Source organism: Phalacrocorax aristotelis, chromosome 1, assembly GCF_949628215.1.
Source record: "Phalacrocorax aristotelis chromosome 1, bGulAri2.1, whole genome shotgun sequence".
Lineage (NCBI taxonomy): Eukaryota > Metazoa > Chordata > Aves > Suliformes > Phalacrocoracidae > Phalacrocorax > Phalacrocorax aristotelis.
In genome coordinates this window covers 125,546,423-125,573,087 of record NC_134276.1, presented here as the reverse complement: position 1 = coordinate 125,573,087, position 26,665 = coordinate 125,546,423, and the positions used below count along the sequence as shown (strand labels likewise).

The 26,665-nt window shown below is 38.9% G+C and overlaps 1 protein-coding gene across 4 annotated transcripts in view; it reads right to left on the bottom strand.

The window, feature by feature from the left end:
- Positions 1 to 26,665, bottom strand: part of COL8A1 (collagen type VIII alpha 1 chain) — a 97,648-nt gene that overhangs the window by 60,656 nt on the left and 10,327 nt on the right. For 2 of the 4 annotated variants that reach the window (XM_075105517.1, XM_075105539.1), the window contains exons 2-3: positions 20,386 to 20,516; positions 10,548 to 10,606 (exon numbers count right to left, since the gene is read on the bottom strand). The gene's annotated coding sequence lies outside the window, so the exon portion shown is untranslated. The remainder of the gene's footprint in view (positions 1 to 10,547; positions 10,607 to 20,385; positions 20,517 to 26,665) is intronic. The other 2 variants (XM_075105506.1, XM_075105528.1) reach the window with 1 other exon arrangement.

Genomic DNA, 26,665 nt, shown 5'->3' with positions numbered 1-26,665 from the left:
AGGAATAAAACATTCATCATTATGATGTCTCTATTTTTAAAGAGTTAGTTTAAAAAGCATAGTTCCCTGTTTCTCATCCTCTTAATATTGCTGTATGGACTGAGATCGTCTTCTTGAAAATAACCTCAGGTGGGAAAGCACTCGTGGATTCTGTGAAAGGTGTCTGTGCCTGACTCTGTTGATGTTAGGCAAAGCTGCTTTTTTAAGTAGGAGTGTTATCTGAAGGCAAAGTGGTAAACTGGGCCCTATGTGGATGGTTTTCATATTTTAGTAAAAGCATAAGGGCTTAATACAAATGTTTGAAAATTATGAAGCCTTAAATATGCCTGCAGTGGATGTAGTTTAGATTCTAAGCCACAAAGGTAAAACAGAAAAGACTCTGACATTGTGTTAAAAGAAAAGGTGCATATTCATGTTAGAGGCAATACTGCTTATGATAGTCTGAAGAACACTTCATCTTTTTCCTGCAGGCTGGCTAAACTCTCTCATGATTATTTGTTTATTTTCAGTGTCATGGACTACAACATTTTAAAGAATGTTTTACTATTTTAGAAGGCCTTCTGTTACTAACTAATTTTGCTTAATCCTGAATGTGTACGAGTGGAACTGAATAATAATAATAAAAGAAAAAATTGTAGAATCTGGTATTTTAGTAGTAGTAAATATAGTAGATTGCATGATAAGCTTTCAGATTTCTACTGCCTATATAGCACTCTTTTTGGCAACTCTTTCTTTGGCAACAGAGCAGTGATGCCTTCACTGGTTCTTTCAAGTAAATTTACTACACAGTCATCTTGCTGTACAATGGCATGATACGGGCATCTATTTTCCTTTCAGTGGGGTATGTGTAGCCCAGAATGGTGGTTGCTTTGTTTTTTCTGTCATCTGGTTCATTCCAAATCCAAAGCACCTTAAATTGTCTTGCAGATTAGAACATGCTACTAAACTGAAGGTTGTGCAGGAGGAAAACCGAATGAGCAGTGGAAAGAATTCATTCTGCTTTTAAAAAGGCAAAATATCAGCCTATTCTCCTTCCACAAATTCTGTGTTTGTCTTAACATCGGACTTGTACCCAGGCAACATGTGCGCCTGATTTACTGTGGTATGGATGGGGTCAATATTCAGAGGACTTTGTGTATGGAAAACTAGCTGAATCTCGTTGCTGAAGATGAGTGAGCAGTGGAGGGACCAGGTTCCAGTATGTGCACTGTGGAAGAACAGATAATTAGGAGGATCTGAATAATTACCCTTCCCCCTAAGAAATACAGTGTGGCACGTGAGCCACTGAGGCAGGATGCTGGATGCAGAGAGTGCATAGGAAGGGAAGCTAGACAGGAATGTGGCTATTTCAGCATAATAGCAAGTGTGTGGTGTATATGTTGAATATGCCTTGTTCAGTGGTATTCTAAACATGGCAACCTATTTTTTTTCATTCAGCTACCCTGGTAAATCTGTTTCTCTGAATAGGTTTGTTTGTCTTTTCTCCCCCTTCCCATATCTGACTTGCACTCATTGACAGAATAGTCAAATACTGGAGGGGGAGACTCCAAACATTCCAGAAATGTTCATCTCAATTCTTTGACTGTCTTTAGGCTTCTTTGTTCTAACAACAAATGTGTTTGGTGGACATGTTCTTTGTAGTAGTCAGTTCCAGCTGAAAGCAGTCTTTTAAACCTGTAATGGCAGCTTCTGGTGCTTCAAATGACAGGCTAAGCATTCCCTTACTGAGAAATATCTTTGAAATAAATGTATGCCATAAGGATGCTGCAGATGACCCGGAGTGGAATGCTTGCTAAACCTGAATTACGTGTTTACCATTGCTATTCATTATCATTAGTCAAAACTGGGTCCTTGAGGGACAGCTTCATAAAGCAGATATTCCCTAAAGAACAATTGATTATTCTGGAACATGTAACTGTCCTGTGACACTTTAAAAAACAACACCAAAACCAAAAAAACCCAACCAACCAAAATGTTTGGTAGATGTGGTTGTTAGAGAAGAATATAAAAGTAAGTTCCTAAACTGTATTGTCTCATTGTATTTCCACTGAGGTTCTCTTCCTACCTCAATTAATAATGAGGGAGCAGGATTGGGTCCCAAATAGTTCCTTTACTGTATCACCCAACTGGGTTGTCCAAGTTGCTATGTGAGCAACAAAACCAATGAATTTTGATTTCTTCTGGATTTGCATTCTTTACTTTCCTGAGGCCAAATTGAATGACTAACAGATGAATCTTGTCTGCCTTTCCCTCAGTGAGGGTGCCAAGTTGTGTGTCTACCCACTGCTTGCCCACTGATTTTCAGGAACTAGTGCTAGGATATAATTTTCTTTTAGACTTTAGACCTCTCTCAAATAAGTTTCAAATTACCCAGCAAGATCAGAGTTACTGGGGGGAGGAGGAGGAATAGATGGGTAGACAAGGAAACATTATACTGAGATAAACACTGATTTCTATTTAAAAAAAAAAAAAAAAAAAGAAATGTAAGCCCTGCATGCGGTACTTCTCAAGAATAACATTCTCTACGACAGCATTAGGGACTTCTTGGATACAAAGTCCTGCAATCCATGTAGAACGCTGAAAACACTAGGAATGGTATTTGGCACCAGTAAACACATAGGATCAGCCAAGGTAGTATATGAGCTATCAGCCTCCTTTAGCATTTTTGCTAGGATGGTGAGGAATTACAGATCTTGCTGTTGGAAATGTGTGTATACTGTTTTGAATCACACCTACATGTAGAAACATTCCAGATCTTCAGAGATGCCAAAACTTTTGCTATCTAGCCTGGAGGAAATATCTTTTCACTTTTCTCTCTAAAGTAAGCCCTTGGTTTAGCTTGCAGAGTCTGTACAGTGATATAGCATTTTTTTAAAGAACTGGGTTTTTTTTAACATATTGATGTAATTACAAAAGCATATGTGTATCACTTGTTCCTTTAAACCTTTCCACTGAATTGAAATACTTAGCATTTCTACAGCCAACCATATGATCACTTTAACACTGTATCTGTAAGAGGCTACTGCAATATATCAGATGGCTTGCTGGATATCTTTCCCTTTGCTTCTGCTTCAAAATAAATTCTTAGTGACTTTGAAAAGGTGACAGTATATGCTTGCAAATGCAATAAATGGAGCAAACGGCTGTTCTATTAATAAATTTTTAAAAAGGTTGCTTCAGGTAAGGATTATTTTGGTCCTGTTTCTGATTCAACCTCTACAAGGTAGGAAACACATGCCTTGAGGTAGAGGAGATGAGTAAAAACAGTGCTTCTTGTGACAAAAGATTAAGCCCTAACTCAAAATCTTCCAACTGTGGGAATGTATTTAGGGGAACAAGAGACATTCAGAGCCAAACACTGCCAGTAAGTTACTTGTAGGACCTAGCCTACTCCTCTGCTTTACAGAGGCACTGGACTGTGACTTCCTACACCATTCTTTCCTGGCCAAAAAGCAGGGATGAAGTGAAAAGTTAGAATCACATGGAAAAGATTCTGAACCTATTAAAGGCCTTATTTTTGACAAATGAATTGCTTTTCATGACTTATTGCAACCTTTTATCCTTTTTCCTTTGTTTTTTATATATGAATGTGGAATGATTACATCTGGGAAAATAAAACCAATGTAGATATATAATGATACCAGTAGAATTGTTGGTCCTTATCCTCTCCACTTCTACTGTAAGTACATAAGCATGAGCACGCTGTAGGGAATTAGATCCTTTCAATTCCGGTTTCATACCAGGAAAAGCTGGTATAATGCTACCTATCTTGCAAGACTAAAGCACTGGTGGGTGTTCATTATGTTTGCAAGGAACTCTAAGATCTGAAATAAAGTAAATGTTAAGGGCTATTGATTAGCTAAAGGCTGAAATGGCAAATTCCTTCCTTTCTGGAGTCTCAACCTCTATAGCCTTACTCAGCTGAATACAGGATAGCAACACATTAATTCTGTTGCTTTTTGCCTTTGTTATGTATGTAACGTCATTATGAGAAGTGATTTTTTTTAATTATTTTTTTATTTTAGTTGGGACTAAACACCCTGAATGTGCACTAGAAGTGATTGTGAGCAGAACTACAAACAAGTCTGCTAGCTGTTACTGTTTATTTCCCGATATCCTACTATTATTGCGTTTTTAGCCATTTATCTTTTTCTTTTCCAAGATGTGACTCACTGAAGTATGTTTCCTAGCTGCACTGCAATCTTTGTGGCACAAAACAGAAACAGAACGTGTCTGGGTTTTACTTCAAACTTCATCTCATAAACATTGTGCAAAGACCCCATGAAACACCCTAATTGAGTTAGCATTTCAACTCACCATAGATTTATCCTTTAATAAATTTAAGATCTTACAGATGTCAATAAACCAGTATGTTTCATGAGCAGAGCAAAATGAAGGCTGGGTAAAAATAAATAAATGCTAAAATTTTCAAAGGTTCATATCCATAGAAAACTGTGAATGGGCTCCCAACAAATGATGTTAAAACCATTGTCTAGCCTGTACCTATCACATGATCAAGAAGACATCGAGGTGCTGAAGCGCGTCCAGAGAAGGGCAACAAAGCTCGTGAAAGGTCTGGAGAACAAGTCTGATGAAGAGTGGCTGAGGGAACTGGGATTGTTTAGCCTGGAGAAGAGGAGGCTGAGGGAGACCTCATCACTCTCTACAACTACCTGAAAGGAGGTTGTAGTGAGGTGAGTGATGGTCTTTTCTCCCAAGTTACTAGAGAGAGAACGAGACAAAGTGGCTACAAGCTCCATCAGGGGAGGTTTAGATTGGCTATTAGGAAAACTTTCTTTACTGCAAGAGTGGTCAGGCATTGGAACAGGCTGCCCAGAGAGGTGGTGGAGCCACCATCCCTGGAGGTATTTAAAAGACATGTAGATGTGGCCTTTCAGGGTGTGGTTTAGGAGACATGGGGGTGTTGGGTTGGTGGTTGGACTTGATGATCCTAGAGGTCTTTTCCAACCTTAATGATCCTATGATTCTCTCAGGAGCACTTACAGAATCATAGAATCATTAAGGTTGGAAAAGACCCTTAAGATCATTGAGTCCAACCACTAACCTATCGCTGCCAAGTCCACCACTAAACCATATCCTCAAGCACCACGTCTACCCTTCTTTTAAATACCTCCACGGATGGAGACTCCATCACCTCCCTGGGCAGCCTGTTCCAATGTTTGACAACCCTTTTGGTGAAGAAGTTTTTCCTAATATCCAACCTAAACTTCCCCTGGTGCAGCTTGAGGCCATTTCCTCTCGTCCTATCTCTTGTTACTAGGGAGCAGAGACTGACCCCCGCCTCGCTACAACCTCCTTTTAGATAGTTGTAGAGAGCGACAAGGTCTCCCCTCAGCCTCCCCTTCTCCAGGCTAAACAACCCCAGTTCCCTCAGCCGCTCTTCATCAGACTTGTTCGCCAGACCTTTCACGAGCTTTGTTGTCCTTCTCTGGATGCGCTTCAGCACCTCGATGTCTTCTTGCAGAGAGGGGGGCCCAAAACTGCACACAGTACTTGAGGTGCGGCCTCACCAGGGCTGAGTACAGGGGCACAATCACTTCCCTACTTCTGCTGGCCACACTATTCCTGATACAAGCCAGGATGGCATTGGCCTTCTTGGCCACCTGGGCACATGCTGGCTCATGTTCAGCTGACTGTCAACCAACACCCCCAGGCCCTTCTCTGCCAGGCAGCTCTCCAGCCACTCCTCCCCAAGCCTGTAGCATTGCATGGGGTTTTTGTGATCCAACTGCAGGACCAGGCACTTGGCCTTGTTGAATCTCATACCGTTGGCTGCAGCCCAATGATCCAGCCTGTCCAGGTCCCTCTGTAGGGCCTTCCTGCCCTCCAGCAGATCAACACTTCCACCCAGCTTGGTGTAGTCTGCAAACTTACTGAGGGTGCACTCACTCCCCTCATCCAGATCATCAATGAAGATATTGAACAGGACCGGCCCCAACACTGAGCCCTGGGGAGCACCACTTGTGACCGGCTGCCAACTGGATTTAACTCCATTCACCACCACTCTCTGGGCTCGGCCGTCCAGCCAGTTTTTAACCCAGTGCACAGTGCGCTTGCCCAAGGCGTGAGCAGCCAGCTTCTCCAGGAGAGTGCTGCACTTGTCAAAGTGGGAGCTGTGCTGTCCTATCTGTGGCTACAATTATAAATAGGAAATTACCTGAGTGATGGGTAACAGAGTAGTTTGTTTTAAATGCAAAAACACTTGTCCTCACTTTCAAGGGTGGGTTGTAACATAGACAGGTGTGTGAATCACATTGGCATCTGATGGAGGACTAGAGTATCTAGTTTGGAATATAAAGCCATTTAGCTCAGAGGCTGCTTTCTTATTATACATTTAAAATGCCATAAAGCAGCATTGATCTATGACTCTAAAGTCCAGTAGTATCAGTTTTAAATATTTCCCAAAATTTCATGCATTAAATTATCTCCTTCATGGAATATAGTACATGTGTGCATATGCACAAAAAGTACATATGCTCCTTTTGTTGCCTCTTGTAATTATTTTCTGCGCTGTCTTGTATTCAGCAGTGAAGGCAAAAAGACAAGCTTCTCCCCTCCCCCCCCCCCCCCCCCCCGGCTTTTCTTTTTTCTTCATTCTCTCTCCTGTCTGGCAAGGAAGTAACTGAAAACAAAAATTTGTTGTCAAGTCCAGTGACCTGTGCAATCAGTCAGAAATCAGATAAATCAGCTAAGGAATTAACTGCAGGAAATAAATTACAAAATAATAAAGCCTTCTCTTTGGTGCTTTAGCTGTGTTTCTGCATTGGAATCTTTCCACTAGATGCTCATAAGAAAAGCAGAACCTGAGTACCCCTACCAAACCGATAAAAAAAAGGTGGACTATCACATATGAATTTACACATAGTTGAAAAGAAAACCTTCATTTGAAATGTTCAGTAGACCTTATCATGGAAGTGGGAACCTGCTTTAAGAAGCCATATATCCCATCTCCAAAATACATGACAAGTATAAAACTTTGTCATGAAATCATAGGATAAATCCAAGATAGTTTAAAAAGGAAAGAAAGAAAGATGACAACTTAGTTGTGTGAGAACAGGTTTGGAGTTCAGGTCAATATGCTTTTATTTCTTTATGCTCTTTAGAGAATCCACATCTCAAAATATTCTTAAAGAAGAGAAAGCAGTGTATCTGATAAATGTGTCCTCCTGACAAATATCCAACTGGAGTGTTTGTGTCAGCCAACACAAAGAGGGAGTCAGAACATCATGCAATCACACTGGTATCTGGGGAAATTACTTTATTCTGCAGAGACTGATTTAATACTATTTCAATACTATTTAAAGACTATCACTTGTCAAAATCATTGGACAATATTACTACATACTGTGTAAGCTTTGGTAAATTAATGAAAGCAGATATAAAATTGAGGTCTTCCTTCTCTGTCAAAAAAGCTACAGGGTTCCTTTTCCTCTTTCTTTTGGAGAAACTCTGTCTTGGCAGCATGAATGGGGAGGGGGGTGGAGCAGAAATGGAAACAGTACTTGCTAGTTATACTGCATATTTATTTTAGCAACGGTTATGTGGCTGGCAGAGCTTAAGTGTCAGATCTGACAGAGAAGGTAGACCAGGCATTATTACCAAGTAATACTATGTTTGCTGTGTGGGGAACTTAAAAAGTCACTGGAATTTGTTGTTAGAGGACTTGGCTATGACCTCCACAATCAAAAGCTGCCCCCTTCTCCTCACAGTTAGGTGCCGTCATCAATCATTTTACACCCAAAGAGTGACAGTGGTTTGCGTTGCTGAGGATATAGCTGGGAGAGCTGTGGTCTTAGTAGTGTTACTAAAATACCTGAGGAAACGGTTTGGGCTGAGCTGATACTGCAAGGGGCAGCACAAACAACAGTGAGGTTTTCATCAGCTTTCATAGTCTCTCCTGCCTGCTACAAATTGTACTTCTAGTGAGTTGGTTTCTAGGATGTAGCTAAAGGAGCTGGGATGAGGCAGCAGCTAAGAAATAAATGGCATGGAATATCAACTGAAGCTTAAATGGAAATGGTTTTATCAAGCCAGCTTCTGCTGGCAGACACATACTTATGACTGCTGAGCCACAGAAGTTTTCAGTTTCTCTGTTCAATATAAAACCCCCAAGGCTTATTAAAGAAGGTGGTTTGCATACGTGTTAATACAGAATCATGAAATTCCTGAAGTTGCTCACAACTGAATTAGAGGGCACTTGCCTTGCAAGTGTTCTGGCTGGTAAACAGATTCTTTTGCTCTCTGGAAAAGGAATGAACCAGCTCGTAATCTGCCTCTGCGGTAAGTCTTTCCAGGAACAACATAATTGCATTATAAAGAAGTTATTTTAGATGTAAAAAAAAAAGATTAAAAACAAATTGCAGTTTGTTATATTTACTTGATTTCATCCTCTTCGCTGGACTGTTTCAAGGCAATACCATCAATGAGCCTGGAAGCTGTTGTAAAGTATATGTTAAGATGCCTGATGTACTTATTCATAGGAATTTGTACTTAGGAAGCCTTTTTTTCCTCTGCTTTTATCAAAGCAGTAGCTTAGGCTGTGGAATTATCTGCCCCAACTAGAGGAGGTAGTGCCATCCCTCTCCAGTCGGAAGGATAATTGAGGGAACTGGGATTGTTTAATCTGAAGAAGAGGAGGCTGACGGGAGACCTCATCACTCTCTACAACTACCTGAAAGGAGGTTGTAGTGAGGTGAGTGATGGTCTTTTCTCCCAAGTTACTAGAGAGAGAACGAGACAAAGTGGCTACAAGCTCCGTCAGGGGAGGTTTAGATTGGCTATTAGGAAAACTTTCTTTACTGCAAGAGTGGTCAGGCATTGGAACAGGCTGCCCAGAGAGGTGGTGGAGCCACCATCCCTGGAAGTGTTCAAAAAATGTGTAGATGTGGCACTTCAGGTCATGGTTTAGGAGACATGGGGGTGTTGGGTTGACGGTTGGACTTGATGATCCTAGAGGTCTTTTCCAACCTTAATGATTCTATGATTCTATAATGAGAGCAAACCAGGAAATGTACCTCAAGGAAACGTTCCTCCTGTGTTCTAAGAGGTGATGGGTTGGCTCATTAAACAGGCTTCATCTATTTTGGTTGTGCTAGAGTGCAAATCAGCTGACTTCAAGCAGTTTTATACTGCTCACTCATATCTCTGTTTTATACCTGCCAAATTCTGATCATGGTGCGTGTCGGGGTGTGTGGTGTCTGTTTTTTTGGCTTTCATTTTATCCTTTTTTCCTGATGACGGATTCCTAAATGAGCAGATACAGGACTTATTTGACTTTTGTGAGCAGATGGAACTAGAATTAGGAAAAAAAGAAGCTTTTGCTTTTTGTGGATGGGAGTAGAAGTGGTGTAAGTGCCTAAAACCCCTCCTATTTCTGATTTTATGCACCTCATACAAGCTCAGACAAATATCTGACTGTTTTGGTGCTTATAGAGGAGAAAAAGCCCTCAAATATAATTTTTCTTCCCTCTGAGTTTTCAGGGGAATTGTGCTTCTCTTAGTAAGTTTTCTGGTTGACTGTGCATTTGACTGAATAGATAGAAGTATTCCAGAAAGTAACTTACCTTCATTGCTCTAAGGAAGAAATACTTTCAATAGAAAGTATTTTTCCTTTTAAACTTGTGATAAAGCTTTGCTGATAGAGAATACTGAGTAGATCTTAAAAGACCTTGCAGTATTATTGCGCTGTCTTCACCCTGAAGCTACCTCATGCTCTAACAGGAAGGCTTGCTCAAACTGCAGTCCTATCCATAAACACAACCTTCAACGGAAGTGTGTCATTATTCTTTACTTGACTGCCTATCAGGGCATAGATTAAAACTTCATTTAGAATACCTTATCATTTGCTCTCAGAAACACTCTGTGGCATGGATGAATCTTGCCCCACTCAACAAGAAGAACAAGTCTTCCAGTGCCTTTCCAGGCACTATCTTTCCACAGTTTAGTGGGAAAGAATTCATGGAATTCATTCACGGCCTAAACTTACTGCCAGGTGAAGCAGCATGGATGTGCCTAATGGGCCTTTACTGCCCCTTCCCAGAGAGTGCCTTGCTGAAAGCAGGAAGCGTTGTGTACTGGTGTGACCAATGATTACGGTGTTGCTAATTTGTGAATGCTCCTATGTTCAGCAATGCCAAATATTTGGAATGATTCTTCCCTCTCTTAAAAGCACAAAGTATTTATTTTTTGACTTAAGTAGCAATTTAAAAAGCCCTTTTTTAAAGGCTCACGTACCTTTAAAAATATAAATTGGCTGTCAATTGATACTCATCCACTTTTCTGTAGTTCAGGACAAACATCTTGCATTTCACAAGACACTTATTCTGCTTTTCTCCTTTTTGAATATTTGTAAAGTTCTTTTAATTAAAGCATATAAAGATCTAATCTTTAGCATGGCTTTTCACTGCAGGTTTGCTTGTCTTTCCTTTCACTTATTAGCTTTTACTCATCAAATCAATGATGCTGAAGTAAGCAGCACCCAAGACAGTGACAGTAAAATACAAAGGAAAAGGAAGATACTGCTTTACCTTTCTGAATTTTAATTGAAATAAGGTACTGATGCACCTCTTCTTGCTGCACTTTTTTTCTAAAGGAGAAGCAAAAGATTTATTAAAATTACATTGCCTTGTATAAGTTGCAAGTTACAGATACTTTTCAGATTTACACAAATTAGTTGTAGAACTATTTCCTTTTCCTTCTGGATGCGTTAAACACCTTCAAGGACAATTACATTAAAAGAGAAAGTTCCTCTCCTGTCAATGGGATTCTGTCAGAGACAGTACTAGAATAAATTGGGGCTGAGGCAGTTTGGAGGAAGTAATACTCCAACTTTGCCCTTCCATTTGTCATCAGTATAAATGTGTCAAAACAAAGGACACTTCCAAGAATGTTTCTATCCCTTCAAAGAGACAGAAAGAATTGCAACCAAATTCTTTCATCATTTTTGTTTTATATTTGGCCAGTCTTTTGAGTTAGGTAATGGAAACTCAATCCTTCCCTGCTGCAAAATATTTTGCAAGACCAACGACTAAGAGGTCCACCTGCTCAAATCTGAAGAATAAAAAGAAATTTAACATTTGTTGTTCTGCTAAGAAAATATTCCTAAGGGCTCTGGCTAGGCCCCTTGAAGGCAAAGCTAAACCTCTAGTTCAAGAATGATATTTATCATGACCTATCGTACACTGTTTTCATCAAGGTAGCAGACTTGGACCGCTTATGTTAGAAGGCTATATAACTCAATCTAACAAGGTTAACACTTCCACTCAGAAAACCACACTTAAATTCCTGTCTTGATCTGACTCTAAATGTTTAAAAACACTTAGGCCATATTTGGCTTGTGGTTCCTCCTGAACCACAGCTTTTGTGGGAACAGCAGAGGGATCTCTTCACAAACACACATAAGAATTTCAGGATGCTGATTTTGCACACAGCCTGCTGAATGGTGATAGATCTTTTCCTACAACCACTCTGTCAATAGCAGACTGCTTGGAATGAGTTGGTGTGAAGTACTGCATCTATAGCATGACCGTAATTGTTGCATGTGAATATTGTACCTATGTGTGATACTCTCCTGAGTACATTCATACACCACAGATGGTTAGTTTTGTATTCAGTCACCGCTGGGTCAAGAACACCACCATATTTTTCTGCTCTTTCTTTAGGCTTCTTTCTTATGTCTACTTATTTAAAGGGACAAATCGCTAGTGACACGGTATATGGTGAACTTACTGTTCATTGCAGGATGCAGCCAGCTTTGGTTTTAATAGATACTTCATATTGAGGAATTATCATATTAGAAATGTTCAAAGGTGGCCAAGCACCTTTCAGATGCATTTTTCCCATCTGGCACACAAAGAGCAGTAAACAAAAGAAGGCTACTAGAATGTTCTCCTAAAATCGTCTGCTATAGATTTCCATACTGTGCAATATCCTATTCTGGGAAGATCTGTTCCTGATGATGGAGTGTCCCCTCTGGATTCCTGAAGGGCCCTGGCACCAAGGAGGAGGAAGAATTATTGAGTGGAAGAAGAAATAAGAAGAGGCAGGAAATTCTTGGCTGAACAGAGAGAGGAAAAACCTCCCTGACAGTGTGCCTGGATGTGTCCAAAGGAAATGCTGGAATCTCCCTTCTCAAGGGACTTAAAAAACTAAGCACTAGAAAATGTACTGCAGGGAACAATACTGCATTGGCAGGAAAATGGGCTGGATGATCTAATTATTTTCCATCTTTAACTTGTCTAAGTCTTTGAATAATCCAAATCTCTCTAGCTGCTTTTTTTTTTGCTTATTAATTTCCAAAATATTGTAAATTGGGAATGACTTCTTTAAAAAAAAATTATTACTTTAAATCCATCAGTGCTGAGGCTCAACAAATTCTGACCTTTCCTGTCACTTATTCTACTTTCCAGAACTGTGACATGCTCGGTGTAGAGCTAAGCTCAGGCAAACGTAAAGAGTTACAGCTGGTTTCTACAATGTGTGTCTGCAGAGTTTTGGGGGCAGTCATACTTAAGTTTCTGGTGGTCTGGTATTACTAGTGCTCTGCGAGTAAACCTGTAAGGTTTGGATAATACTCTTTGAAAAGCCTTGTTGTTGTAAATTCCTTCATTTCCTTGCTACTACAGATTTTTTCCTGATACAATGACGTTAAGTGTTGCAATGTCTCTACAGATGTGAGTTAGTGCGAGCAGAGATTATTAAAGACAAGCATACACCACCTATATGTATTTAGCAGTGTTGGTAGTATCCATGCATTTAGTAAGGGAACAGAAGCACAGAGGATATTTTTGCTGAATTGTAGATTTATGGGTTTTGTGTTGTGCCGTTCACCTACAAGGTTTAAGATAATTTACTTGTGCAGAGAGCCTTAATCTTTCCCATGCCTTATTCCTATAGCTCAAATACAGTATAGTTTATATTGTTTCTATATGACTTTTGATTTTACTTAAAATCTAAAAAGAAAATTTTTATTTTATATATAAGCATATGTACATGTACATTTGTACACCTGCATAAATACAAGATTCATTTTGACAAAGGTGAAATATCAACAGATAATTAATTCTGTCATAAGTGTGAAACTTATTACATAAAAGATTCACTTTTACTACAGCTATTCCCCTGACTGAGGTACCTGTAGCTGCTTTGAATCGGCATCACAGGACATGTAAACAGATCAGGTAAGTGGTGTGAATGCCTATTACAGTTAAATAGCAAGACTGGAAGTTCTTTAAGACAGAATTCATATAGCTCTATTCTTGAGTTCAATGAATATTTCTAAGCAATATTTAGCATGCCATTACTTCACAAACAGCATCAGTTCATCATCCTAACTCCTATGTTAAGGGGTGTATCATCAGCATGTTTTCACAAACAGGAACTGAGGCACACAAAATTTGTACACGGACTTACACAAGCAGTGGATGGTCTGACCCCTGTTCAGTGGAACTATTCAGTGGAAGTTATGTGCCTGAATAATGTGGGTACAAATCCTGCATCCAAGTCCTGCATGGAAATGTAGACCTCCTTGGCACATGTGGTAACTTGACCCCAGAAATGTCTTATTTTAAAAATTCCTCAATAAGTAAGATAGCTCAGCCTAAAAGCAAAACACCAGCATTAACTTTCATTCAGAAGAAACAGTATTAAAAAACCACATCCATCTAAGTATCTACTTGTAAAGAAGGGTTTTCTTTCAGATCTCAGATATTACAATGACTTGTTTATGATAGACTTTCAAGGCTGCAATTAATGCTGAGAGCCAGTTACATCTGCTAAATTCATAAAATAGCTAATCCTTTTGTGAATCTATTATGGAGAACTTGAGTTAGTCATCACAATAAGAGAGAAACCTTTTGAAATGTCTATGCTAGAACTCATCATGCTTTTAAGTAATTTGAGAAAATAATAATTCAGTTATGTCCTGCTACAGTGAAACTAGTATGCTGCACTCAGAACAAGAGCGTTCGGCAATAACATAGTATGTTCTTAAGACAAATTTACTGTGAGCCAGGGGTCAATCAAAAAAAAGGAATAGGAAGGTTGCAGCGCTCTCTGTGAGCTTGGGTAAACCTGTCCATCAATATCTGTGTTTAGCAGTTACTGTTTTGAAATGTTTTACATGTTGTAGCAACACTTATATGAAATATCAGTCAAATTTTAATTTAGCCTGTAAGCTTCTGTCCATAACTTTTAATGATTAAATTATTTTGTATATTTTATGTCTCTTAAAATAATGTTGTTTTAAATAGACGTAGCTGGGAAAAATACTGTTTCTAGGACAAGGATGGCTAAGCTAATGAAGAATTGATAAAAACGTGAAATAAGTGTTAATTCATCTGTTAGACTCAGTATTAGTAAAGTCACTTGAAAGCTGACTAGAGGAAATAAAATTGCTGTTAGTTTCAACTCAGTTTAACATTTGTCTAAATCATTGAACTTTTTCTAAGGAACCTGGCTCTATTTTGTGCTTGGATATTTGAATAGTTCTTTGGGTTGGGGAGGATTCTTCTTTTGAATTGAAAATATTTTCAGTCTTTTTAAAATTCCTGCTACTTTTGTGAAGCAAAATTTAACTATCCTGAAGCACTTTAATAAGAAAAATCACCTCCGTTTGGTCTCTACATATACAAACTTTAAAATCTACACCTAGCCATCATGAAAATAAAATGTTATTGGATGAAGATTTTTTTAAAAAGTGATGATTATTTTAAGCAACACATCTTTTAATTTGGGCATCTGATGAAGGGAGTGGTTTTGTGGGGTTTTTTTGGTGTTTGGTTTTTTTTTAAATAAAAAAAATCTTGGAGGTTAGCCTCACTCTACAAATTGAAAGTCTTCAGGCTGTTTCAAGCTATGTGCTCGAATCTCCAAGCATTTTGACAGTCATACGTATTTTCTCCCTGTCCATGCAAAACCACCGATCCTATTGAGGATGTGATTTCAAGTTCACTGAGCTACGAATCTTTGAGTATAGATTCAAGCACTTTAAAAATGTATTTACCCTAAAGAATGTGTAGAACCTTCCTTAAAATGTGCCTATGATTAACAAAACAAGGGATTTATGTATGCATATGAAATATTTAACAGAAATGAACTATTTCTCCAGCTCTGAAAAACGACTGCACAGAGAAACTTTGCCAGATGGCACCAGGTCGTTAAGTGCTTTGTGAGAAATGTCTTGGCCTATTCTAGTTACTGATGAAACTTGCTTTCCACTTCAGTGAGGCCAAAATTTCACAGTTGGATGATGCCCTAGAGATTATCAAGAACACTAAGAAAAAATTCCCATCACCTCTGATTAATTACCCAGAGTAACAAGTGTTCCCCTGGGCAACTTGGTGTCTCAGTTATAGATAAGCACTGCTATGTGAATTTTAATGGTGCAAACTCTGCAACAAGCAGGATAAATTCACCATTGCAACCATTTCACTTTACAGTCACCCCTATACAATAAAGCCCTTTAATAAAATCAATTGAGACTCCAATGCACAACGAAGTTAACACAGTGTTACCTAAAAAGTTAGTACTGGCTTGGGTTGTGCTGAGTAAACATACAACTTAATGTTTGCTGGTGGATTCGAGGCTAGTCCAATGGTAGAATCACAGGTAAAGGACAGGCAGTAAACTGATCACTTTCCATTATGGAAGTGCATGTATATGTGTTAAATATGCAAACCTGTGTAGTGTGATTATTACCTAAGTTCTCTCAGGTACTAATATCCAGTCTGTGCCTAAAGCTCAGGAAAAAAATGAACACGTTTCTCCACAGTCAATGTGAAAAGAGTTCTCAGAGAATGTTAGCTCACTACCTTGTAAAGAACTCGAACTTTTAGCACCATGTGTACCCGTGAGCAGCTTGGTAACATAAAGCTAGAATAATAGTCACTGCTCTCTGCTGCATTACTATATTTAGTAATGCTAAGAACTTTAAGGTTACTCATTCAAGTGTATTTTGGGGTGGAGAGGGTAAAAGGAGGGAAGAAACACCCTAAAAGGGCTTTAGTAGAAATTAATTTCATGTATCAGATTTGTCTGTAGGGGAAGTCAGGGAATTATATTGACTAGTATTCATAGATGTCAATATGCGAATGTATCAATAGAAAATCTCAAATTTTTTTGAACATTCCTATTTAAATCTTCCTACCAGTTATTGCATTTAAAATATTTACTACTGTCAGTGAGGATATGATGCCAATTATCAAAAAAGAGTGTTTTTTTTCTTTTTTTAAAGTAGTCCTATGTTATAATCGTTATGCTATGGACATGTAATTAACTCATGAATATTATGATTGCATCAGATTAGTACATTGGAAATGATTCATAAAAGTTAGATCTGCTGGTAGATTTGGGATAAGTCCTTCTTTGCTTGGTTAAACAAAGTCATTGCCTTTCCCAACATACTTTGCCTCACTTATAGTCTCACAATAGAAGAAAAAACTAAAAAAAGGGTATTTGTTTAATTATGCAAATGAAAATTCATTTGGGACATACTTTTGTTGTGCTGATTCATGTTTTTCAGTGTCTTCCCCTCTTCAGTCCTAAGCTGAAGAACTGCTTTTCTTAAAATTGATGTGGAGGCTGTATGTGTTTTGAACCTTCTCTTTTCCTTTGTGTTACTTGTACAGAATATGAGTTTGAGAGAGCTGGACTAATGGAGACACAAGTGTCTCTTAAAAATCTGCATAATTTTGAAATTTTGTGTCTGGACTTGTCTGTAATCCTCCAAGAAGTCCTCTGTGAGTAGGAAAGCAGAATTTATTTCACTTCATAGATAGGCAAACATAGAAGTGGAAAAGCTGCGTAACTGTAAAACCAGACAGATAGTCCCTAATCTTTGTTATGAAAAAGGAGAAGGGGTGTGTGTGTGTGTGCTGGAATTTGGGGGGGTGGGGAAATTGCCAGAAAGCCTACCAGGATTACTACTGAGTTTATCCAGAAAAAAGTTTTGATGATTCACAAGTGGGTCTTGAGCTGCCAGTCTTTTCACTTTGCTTGTTGTGCATGTAGTGCTGCCCATCACCTGTTGTTAATTATAACATCCTATAAATCTAACATTAGAGGACTAGCAGTGAGACACGATGCCTGCATGAGCTTAATGGACACCCTAGGAAAAAAACAATTTTTCAAGAGTTTATTCCTGGATGATCTTCTAGGAACCTGGCATTCTCATGAACTGATATATCTATTAAGAAAAACACTAGTGGATGTCTTAAAACAAATCAGGTCCTGGCTCTATACAACCAATGTGGTTTCAAGCACCATATCAAAAAACACTATGATGGGAAGCTATCATTTAATAAATCAAAATAGCTTGTGTGGTAATAAATATTTTTCTTAGAAACCACAATATTCTCGTTCCTACAGATCATATGACTTCCCAGTTCCTGCATTTTTTGACATTACTGGAGTAACAAAGGAACGTGGGAAATAACTTGGCATGGTGAAATAATTCAGTTTAGCTGTGCCTACGCTGTGGTTAGAACAACTTTAAAATGTGTGATTTCAGGCATAGGCGATCAAATTTTTCCCCTTTTCAGGTAGCCACAATTTGGCTGAACTGCGCAGTGGTACCTTTCTGAGATGAACAAAGCATTTAGTTTTGACTAAGTCACTTCAAATTCATTTCTCAACTTTATATTCTACAAAGGGTGAGCAATATTTCCATCTCACAGTATGGGAAATAGTTTCTTGCCTATATGGACTCTGAGCATGAAAACCAAAACAAAATAAAACAAAAACCAACACACTGTAAAAGATTACATAAATAATTGCTATTGACTCTGTGTTCTATGTTGGCTGCTGTCCGGATAACTTCTACTTATATTGATAAATCAGCTTTTGCCGTTAGGAGTGAAAAGAAAGCCAATATTAAAAAAAAAAAAAGGAAAAGAATATTATTTCTAAGAGAAGAAACATACAAAGATTTATATTCTGCTGTCAGTGCAGCAGTCTAGATCCAGACTGAGTCTAGATGCAAGTCCTGTAAAGACACATGCACATAAATAACATATAAGAAATATACTGTTGTGTTTACACAGATGTACTAAATTGATTAGGACCTACCTATTGGCATTGCTGAAGACTGCAAGTTGGCCCAAAATATTTAGTGACAGACTTTGCTAAAAACCTATATGTACCTGCACTCTTGCATGTGTTTGTATATAAAATCATACATAAGTTTCACTTAAAGAATATAAGCAATAAATACTTCTCCCGTAAATAATACTGCTCTATACAAAGTCCTTCAAGTCTTCAAGTCTTCTAATATCTGCTAAGGAAGTAATAAAAAGTTTATAAGTCTGAAGATTCAGCTTGTTTTACTGGGATCCCTTTTATGATGCAAAGATCAGTGTATTCTTCCTTTTTTTGTTCCACTATTATTCAATATTCCACAGCAAGAATTTCTGTGTTCCCGGGTGTGAGATTCTTTTTATAATGAAGTGCAATGTGGGCATGAATATATTTATATAGCTTCAATGACTTATTGGCTCTGCTTGCTAGTAAAAATATGGTTTTGATTATCCTCAAAACTCCTGATTCAACCTACTTTGGGAAGGTTGAGCTATATTGTTTTTTAGAGTCCACACGACATGCTGTGCATTCTAGCTGAGATCCAAGGTGAAGCACAGTGGACTTGCATCAAAAGAGAAACTGTTGCAGCAAACCTTGATTGGAAGCTGAAATGTAACTTAAGGAATATTGATAACATAAAGCTATTGAAAACAGAGTTCTGGTTTTAGGTAAACAATTTCTCAGTGATTCAAAATTATAGTTTAGGAGACAGATAGGACTGATAGGAAAAATTGCTGAAAGTATACAGGAAATATTATGAATCCTTGGAAAAAAAAAAATAGACTAATGTTTGTTTAACAGGCAGGCTTTAAATGACCTCAAAGAATTATGTGCCACGTTGGTTACTGTCTTGTAACAGAATTCCATTACTTCGAAAGCAAATGTGGAGCCTGAGGCAGCTTTGTTAGATGTAGTAATACAAATATATCTATCCTCCAGCTGATCTTCCAGTGTACCTATCTCTGTATTTTTTTTCTTTTCCTCTTGTCTGCAATGGTGATCATATAATAACCTACTTATAATTCTTATCTAAAGCAATTAATTCTTTACACTAACTGTTCTGATTCAGCTGTATTGGGTGTATTTTTTTTTTAAACTGGGGAGAAAAGGAAGCTACAAAGTGAAAATGCAGCTTCTTTAAGATTCATGTTAATATACTGTGAAAAGTGTGAAATTCTATTAGGGCAATGGACAGAAAACTGACGGTATTTTGTTTACTGATATACCAGTGAAGGAGGGGGATACATTAAATCCGTGCAAGGGTAGAAATCTTTCTGAAAACGTTTTCTATGTACCTTAGTTCCGAAGTTAATTGCACCTCCACATCCTGATGGGCTGGTGGCCAGCCTCAGAGCCACTTTTTTTCCTTTTTTTAATACAATTCTGCAACTGACTGCCTTCCAGTCTGCATCCTAAGTTGCATGTTCCTTTAACATACTGTGACTACATCAGGCCTGCACTGTGTGCAGTTCCAGTCTTGAGGGAAAATGTGACGCTATTAACCAGTGACTGGTAGGCTTTCATAAATGCAATTTTTCATGCTGAGTGAATAATACTTATGAAATAATCTACTGTATAGATGCCCATCCCACTAAGTAGAAACTTATCTCGATGTGTGTCTGAAAAGCAGTTGATGTCCTTGGCAAAGCCTGCCTCTCTCAGAATAATACTCTGACATCTTCTGGCTTTGTGAATGGAGAAATTCTCTCCTCATCTCTGGCTTGGGGCTGCTATTTTCATGTAGTTTCTAGCCTTTGTCTGTTAAGATTTTTGACAAGATAGATCCTTTTCAGTGGTAATGATTTTCCCCAGGAAATGAAACTTTGAAAGACTTAATTGCATTGTTTAACCATTAGACTTTTTCATTAATTATGCTCTGTCCTCAGTGACTTTAGCTCTTAATGCCAATGCAGCAAAGAATGCAGTCTCTGACACATCCATAATGGTTGTACCAGTAGCCTTTTAACAGGCCATGAATCCAGGATGTTGCATCTATCATGTCACTAGGCCCTCTGTGAAGGGAAAGGAGCTGACACTTGCAATTGCTTTCCAAACCCAATTCAGTGGTCACCTTAAATAATGCATTCTTGCTAAATTTGTACTAATAAATGGGGCCTGAATCTCCCTGCTTGTTAGCAAAAGCATCAGTCCTCATGTCTTTCATGTAAACTGATGTTATATTGCACAGTGTTATGTTCTGCCCGGAAATGTTTTTATTGGCAGGGAATAGCAGGGTGGGAGGGCATCTTTTGTGAAGCTTTAAACAATTAAATAGTTAGGAAGAAAAATTACCTCAACTTATTAGGAGAGTACTTCACTGTACTGGTTCTGATATCCAGACTCAACATCCAGTAATGAAGAGATCATAACAGTGCTGAGTATCAAATTTGAAGTATTCTGACAATCTGCATTTTCTTCTCTTTCTAGAAAGAGAAGGGAAGAAAGTATGTATGTTAATACTTTTAAAAATATGCAGGACAGCAAAGAAATATTTTTTACTTTCCTTGAAAAAATAAAGTATGTGAAGTTTATTTTATTTTCCTTTTTTTTAATGTAATCAAATGTTAATACATTAAATAAACATGAAACAGCACAGGAAAATTGTGTTTAAAACTGTTGCTCAGGTTCCAAAGACACTATGAAGGGCTCACATTTTGTTTTGTTTTATTTTTGAGTAATATTGTCTCTATTCCCACATTATGCTTGTATGTAGCTCTGTAATTCACAGTAAACCTTGAGTTATTTTCTCTTTGGACCACTTTGTGTATTACAAAGGATCACTGTTTCTATTCGTACAAAGCCAATTTTTCTCTCCTCAACAGCAGTCAGTTTCAAGCTTGTTCAGAGTTTTGAACACGCAAAAGCTGTAAAAATGAATGACAAAATTGAAATATTTCACCATACAGTGTAAACTCTTTTGTTTATCACAAAATACCAGACGACAACAAATGGCATCAACCAAAGCCTGAAACCGAAGTAGTTTCTGCCCCCCATCAACAAGCAACAGTCGACAGCTCTGGAATGTGCACTCCTCTCCATGAAAACATTTTTCCGCTCTGCCTTTTCCAAAAATCAGAAGTTCAAAGCTAAACTACTGCACGTTATAAAAGAACAAATTTACCATGACACTTAAACAAAGACATGAGTCAGTGTATTCAGCTTTCTTGAGGGAGGAAGGAGTTATGATTCTTGTTAAGGCAAGGTTTGCAGTAAAGAAATTATTTTTGTAGTTTTATATATCCTCTTGTAATTATTTATCCACATAGATGTTCTGTTTTACTGCACTGTTAAATTTACAACTTTAACTCATGCCTTTTTTGTCACTGATGTATTAATTAAGGTTTACAACATTCCTCCTCAGAAAGCAAATTATTAACATCCTCCTTATACAAATGGGCAAATGCAATCATGGACATTAAGACACTTAGTTCAGTATTATTCAGGATACCCGTGGCAGTCTGGGAACCTCAGCTGCTGCTCTTTACTCTGAAGAGTGGTACTTTTGTTCTGGGGATGGCACAGGCAAGGTGACTAGCATGTATGTCAGTTACAGAGACAAAATGAGATGGCTTTGGACTCCTGTGGGTAAAACATATTTGGAATAAAGAGCATGTGATTTTGTGTCTTCTTAAATATGAGGTGTAGAACACAGTATCTTAAGCAGATGAATTGCTCTATGTATTTTTTAAAGCTGTCTAGGAAACTTGGAACACCATTTCCATTTATTTGGAACAAGTGGCTGACTCATTTGTCTGCCTTGGAAACCTCTACTTCTGTTCCTGACTGAAATAAGATGGATATTCTGAAAGTGATTTCTCTTGTACAACAGGAGAGAAGTGCAGAAAGTCATAGAGCTCCTGCTTATATGGAGCCTCGCCATCCCTGAATGTATGGTCGATTTGGAATATGTTAAAGGATGCAAACTTCTACTAGGTACTGTAGTAGCTTTAATGTGTCCATTCTTTCAAGGAGGTTGATACTGCAGTCTTGTTCTTTGTGGGTAGAAATTTGGGGTAGCTAGATCAAAGCTCTGCTCTAGATTTGGACCTTTGACACTAAATGTTATATTCGGTAGGATGAAACCAAAATCAGAAAATTCTAGAGCATGGAGAAAGCTGACACCTGAAACTATATCCAACAGCCTAGGCAGACCATCAGGATTTTATTTTCCCTTATTAATATGTAAAGATTTATTAGGTTATTCCCTAAGAGCATTGTTCAGCAACTCTAGAGATGATATGCTCAAACTGAGGGACACTTAATTTTTTTCCCTTCAAATTCAATTTTTTAACGGTATAGCTTAACACGAGGTGTCAGAATTTCTATAGCTGCCCCTCTCCTTCTGTTGTTTCTGTAAGATGTGTGAAAGGACCTTACGTGGTAGTTACCTACAGTCATAAGTTCTCTTTAGTTTTTAAAAAATCCTGTTATATTTCGCTGGGGAACACAAAGAGGGTGTAATGTAATTCATATAAAGGGTTTTTTAAACTTCAGCTTTTCAAGCAGAAAGGTTTGGATTTTTTATTTGCCTGTTTTGGGAGGCCCTTAACCAATTGTGCCATTGAATTTAATGTTGGTTGTGGATGAGATTGTAGGAAATAAAGGGTCACGGTCTGTGGGAAGTACATTTCTAGTAAGGGAGAGCGCCACATTCAATTTTGTTGGGTGCAGGCACATGACACTAGTGACAATGGCTAGAAGAACCAGGCAACTAAAGAGGGGAAACTTTGTTATGTGACCTACTGGGTAGATGAACTATGCTTTGGAACCTCTGGAATAAGGACATTAGTCAATTCTGCTTGATGGACAATAAACTCATTTAATTTTCAGTCATCATGCATTAAACTATAAAAGTTACTAAGGGAGCCACAGCAGGATATATGTGTTGTTGAGTAGCAGGGAGCAACTAGGTGGCAGTGCCTTGACAGAAAGAGGGCAGCTGATTAATAATAGGCTAGTGGTAAGTACACTTGCTAATTTTGTGCAAACCAGGGTGAGAAGAGGTTTGCTTCCCCCTTTCTCTGGAGCAAAGCGTAGTCCTCACCTACGCACTGCTTCATTTGGCTACATTGGCAATGCAGGCAGCAATACCGTATATGTTCTGAAAAAGTCAAAACTACAGTTCAGCCAAATTCTGTACCAGCCACTGTAATAAGTATCACACAGGGCAAATATGTATTCCCCGGGCCTGTGCTTCCACCTCCCACATTATACAAGTGAGCAGGAAAGAGGCTCTCACCAGAGGTTAGAAAAACTGTGTGATTTATAACATTGGTGGTAGGTGGAACAGGAGATACTGTGGGACCAAGAGCGCCAAGTATTTTAAGCATCTGTTATAGTACTGTGCCAGATGTAGGATACCAGACAAGATGTGCCATTTGTCTGTTCTTGAATGGAATTTCCTATGTCCCTAATGCTAAGCAAACTCTGTTTATTTATAATATAACTACTTCTGGTTTTGTAGAGATGATATACAGCATGTTTCATCTTTTCACTCTCTCAATGACATTTAAAAGCTTTAAAAGTGATTTATTTAGCTGTGTAAATTCAGTTGGGCTTGGCGGGTGTTTTGCTTTGTCATGGGTGAATCTGTAAAGGCTGGAAAACTTCTCTGTTTAGGGATGCTGAATTGTGTGGTTTCCAGAAGTACAGTTTTTTCTAATACTTATCTGGGTTAAGAATGAGACCTGAGTTCTTAAAAGACAGCAGGCAGTCATTTCAAGTGATCATCTTCAGGGGCACAAAAAGAAGAATGGGAAATGCTGACTGTCCTCTCCTGAAAGTGGAATTTTTTTCCACTTTTAAGAGAATACTTAGTAAGTTATTCCAATTGTTTCTCAAAGAACTAAGCAGGAATTTCTGACCAAAACTGCTTTTCAGAATATGTCAATTCAAAACTATAGCTCTTTGGAAACACATGGATTAGTTGTAAAAGGAAACATCACTCATTTCCTGGAGTGCGTTTCTAGAGAAAATTAGAGACCTTCTCAGGTATCTAATAACCTTCCCAGAATAACAGTATCTCATAATGAGATTGATTACCTGGGAGTCTCTGTGCTATCTTCTCAATACTGAAGACACAAGCCCCACACTACATTTAAGACCAGGTGGGAAAGTTAGTTCCAGGGTTTCTAGGCCTAGAAGGAAAATGCAAGAGCCCCACAGTAGGAGAGCTTGGCTCTGGAGTGAGCCAGTTGCACAGAAAGGTTGATCTGTACATCAACCTTTATTAATGTTGGCACCCTTTCCTGCCAGCACTGGAACACTGTTTGCTTTGCTTCAAAGTCACATCAGGGTTGACTGTCAAGCCTGCCAGCCCTTTCCATGGGCCCTTTCTAATACCTCTGCTCCAGCATCACATCTTCTAGTCCTTTACCAGCAGGCTGTGCCGTGATCACCTTGCTACTCTCCAAACTATGACATTTTCTGAACTGTTGCTCATTTTTGAGCTCAGAGGAGATGACACCTGCAACAGACTTCTTGACCTGGGGCCTCAATAGACCCCAGCTTTTCCACAGAAATGGCTTGGCTTCTTCCAAGGACAGGACAAGAGAATTAAAAATAAATTAACAACAATCTGAAAGCCAGAAAAAGTGAAAAGTTGTAGTTACAAATTTGCTGACAAAAACATGAAGGCTCAAAAAATTACTAATCATAATCCAAGTTTCTCAAGTGATACTACCTATAACCTTTTAGGTCGCAAGGTCATTAAAACACGTGCAATTAACTGTCTGCATAAACAGCTGCATGAGCTCATCCCTTTTCTGCCTCAGTTTTTCTGTTTGTAAAGCTGAGGCTGTAATATTTGACTGGGGTATTGCTCTGAAGTCCAGCTTCTGACTGGAGTTGCTATTACCATAATTACTGCAGCAGAAGTCAGAATCTAGTGAAAGCACTGTCATTCAACGATTAAAGCACAAACCACAGCCATCACTTTCCTTGTGTTCTTACAGGTACAGACCTAACAGAGCAGAAAACAAACGTTCACACTTGCTTCTAAATGTACTCCTCTGTTAGGAGAATATCTTCCCCCCCATCCCCTCCCATCAAAGGTTTTTCCAGTACACTTAGCCATCTCTAGCTGTAGCTAGAAAAGATACAGCTGCATTTTTTGGCTTATATAGCTTGAGCTCAATCCTCAGCAACAGCCTAGTCTGAGCTGTTTTACAAAACTATTTTTCTGTAAACATTTTCATTCAATAGTTATCATGTGGTATCTACTCTCCCTTAAAACACACTAGTAACTGGCTGCCCTATCTTCCTAGTTTCCGACTGGTCAGACACTGACCCCGGAGATGGTCTGAAAGCTGGGGACAGAGGTGAGACAGAAAGCACTTAATGAAAGCTGGACTCCAGAATGGAGTCCTGTGATAGACAGTCCAACAAGCTGATGCAAAGTGACACAGAGAACAGCATCTTGAGTGGCAGCTGAGTGGATATGGTTAGCTTGGAGAGGAACTTCTAAGCTAGCCTTGAACACATGGCTTTGGAAACTGTTGTTTGCAAATGGACCTCACACAAAGAGAGCGTAAAATACAGGATCCAGGCTGGGTTTTGGGAGTTTTGCATGCATTCGCACTGTGAGGTACTCAGAATCTGAAGGCAGGTCCTTGCTTGAGGTTCAGGACAATCTCTAATGTAACTAAATTGTGCAGCCTACAGAGGCTGCTGTAAGGAGGCTGCTGCTTCCCACAGGGGTAAAGTCCAGCCAAGAATAGCATGTGTTTCCTCCTCTGTATCTAGCACAACTGCAGCTAAGTGGTTGCTTATGTTCAGAAATGAATGAAATATTCAATGAAAACAAGAATCTTCACTGACGCGACCACTGCTTCTTAATCATTACACAAAAAAATGTTGTCTTGCCCAAGCATGCCTGGCTCTCTAAGGATAATGGAAGACACTACAGTGTTTGGATAGCTGCTGCTTTTTTTCTGAAGAGTGGGGAGGGTGTGCCTGTGTGAGGGCATGTTCACAAGAGTTTTAGCCCAGAAAGAAATAGGTACATCTGGAAAGAGCATAATCCAGGTTGCCAGACTCTGGCACTGCTACTAGGAATAATCCTTTCTCAGGAAAGTACCAAAATGTGGCTGTCTGGTTTGCCCACAAGTATCCGGGCATTTTTCTTGGCAGGCGTGGGTACTGGCAGTTATTTGGCATTTTGATTCCTGCCCTAACTAGTGTCTTTTCTTTCTTTGCCGAAGATGGAAGGATATGCCTGTGGTTAAATCAGTGGCCTAGGGATTAGGCAAAGTGGGTTCTGCTCAGATTTTAGTCTGCATCCTTGGCCAGGTCACTTAAGCAAGAATTTTGAAAAGTGCTCAGCACCCACAAACAGGATCAGACTTTTCAAAAGCTCTTCTCTTCCACTGAGGCAGCAGCCGCATGATCAAAGGAACTTTTCAGAAAATTTGGCTTCAAGTTCATTGAGAGAGATACTGGGTGCTGAGCACTCATGAAAATCTGCTTCTCATTGAGGTGCCCAGATGAGAACCAAGCTGTCCAACTAGCCCCCATTGTGATGGGAAGACATTTGAGAATCTGGCCAGGAGCAACCTCTTGAAATGCTACACCA